This window comes from Centropristis striata, chromosome 2, assembly GCF_030273125.1.
Source record: "Centropristis striata isolate RG_2023a ecotype Rhode Island chromosome 2, C.striata_1.0, whole genome shotgun sequence".
Taxonomy (NCBI): Eukaryota; Metazoa; Chordata; class Actinopteri; order Perciformes; family Serranidae; genus Centropristis; species Centropristis striata.
The window spans coordinates 21,437,720-21,439,501 of record NC_081518.1 but is presented as its reverse complement, the minus strand read 5'-3'; the positions used below and the strand labels follow the sequence as shown (position 1 = coordinate 21,439,501).

Genomic DNA, 1,782 nt, shown 5'->3' with positions numbered 1-1,782 from the left:
GGCTTACCCTCAGTGCCCATGGATAGACCACTCAAGGTCTGTTCACTTTTCTTGAGGAACTCCCAGTGCTGCCTTACTTCTATAGCAAGGATCATGACCTCTTCCTCCAGTCTTTGAATGTGCATGACCTTGTCAAAAATCTTTTTTTTTGAAAGGAAATCCACACCATCTGGAAATACATTCATAACAATTCCATATATTAGTTCACAGAGGTTTAAGAAGAAAATAGAAGCAGGCAAATTAGTACAACATAAATGAACTATATATAAAACAGTTGGCGACCAGTCTCTCATTTCAATTTAGAATAGGAATGGACAGGTAATGCAATATGTAACATACCACTTGCCGGTAACTGCCAAGGAAATATAAAGCCAGCCTGTAGAATGTTACTGACTGTCCCAATTTGCTCTTGGCGTTGGACCATTTGGTCATGTTGAGCCACACTGATCTCTAGCTGCCTCTTGTCCCTCAGCATGCGGTTGCGGATCACGCTGCGTCCAGAGTTGCTGTCTGGGAGACATTACAAAAAGACACATTCCAATGCACAAAAAAGCAAACAATCACAAGAGCAAAGAAATCGTGAAACATTTGGTGTCTTTCACAAACTTTGTACCTGTTTGGCTATACAGGCGTGCTCTACGCTGTCTTAAGCCTAAGGCAGTCTCTTCAATTTTTCTCCTTAGGTCCGGCAGAGAATCATTAGTGGCTGCAGTTTCTTTACAACACAAAACAAGAGTATTACAAGAACACCGTTTATCTGTAATGCAAGGTTGTCAAGCCTATAGTTCATGTAAACTTGAACATTAAGATGATTAGAGACACCTACCGTGTTCAGCCCAGTCCTGGACATCTTTGACCCACTGCTGCAAAATTTGATCATTGGCAGACATCTCTTCCTTAAGGGTCTGTAGGCTCTGTCTCTCTCTCTCTGAAGATTCTGCTGTGTCTGTGGGCAAAAGGGAAAAATAAGGAATTTAAAGTTTGTCCATTTCTCACTCAAATGTGGCCTTTCTTTCAAAAACAGATGAGAGTTACCTTGCGAAATCTTGTGCATAAGGTATTACACATATTTTCAGTCTTTCTCCTGTTCCAGTCCATGATCTGGACAGTCAGCATGTCTGTGCGGGCTATTACAGATGAAAAAGAAAATGACTTGACACACATGGACACACTTTTATCAACACCAATACCATTCAGGGTAAAATCCTTTTGTCATATGCCAGTCGGCTTACATTAATACCTGTTGCTCACTATTTGAGTCTCTTTTTAACTGTTCTAGTATCATGGTGTGCTCAACTAACAACTCAAAATGTTTAACAAAAATACCTATATGATGCTGCCAATGGTCATGTAATGCTAAGTACTGTATATAAATGTCTATAACAAACCTCCTTTGCCCATGAACTTTGTGTTGATGGCAGTCCTGGAGAGGAAGGAGTTTACCATTTCCACCTCCTCTCCCAAAGTGGAACCAGCTCCATCTTGACTGCCTCCTCCCCATTTTTTCTGTCATTGTAGTCATATACAGTACGGTCGGTTAGTCTGAGTCCAGTGGAATATTCATGGTTGTTTGGACACTGTAAACTTACCTCACACTTGATACCATGTGCTTTGGCATGGAGCACTGACAACAATGGCTTCATGGCAGTGAGGTGGTTGTACTCGGGGCAGGCTTCACAAACTTTTTTAATGTAGGGCCAGTATTTACAAATTACATCCATGCAGAAGAAGGCTGGAGGACTGATAGCTGTGACTTCCTTCTGCAGGAACATTGGGTATGCG

At 41.6% G+C, this 1,782-nt stretch overlaps 1 long non-coding RNA gene across 1 annotated transcript; it reads right to left on the bottom strand.

Moving 5' to 3' along the window:
* Nucleotides 1-826: 826 nt before the first annotated feature.
* Nucleotides 827-1,459, bottom strand: LOC131992398 (uncharacterized). Its single transcript, XR_009396215.1, has 3 exons — nt 1,389-1,459; nt 1,036-1,127; nt 827-946 (listed from the first exon to the last, which is right to left on the bottom strand). It is a non-coding gene; the product is annotated as an uncharacterized LOC131992398 (long non-coding RNA).
* Nucleotides 1,460-1,782: the final 323 nt, after the last annotated feature.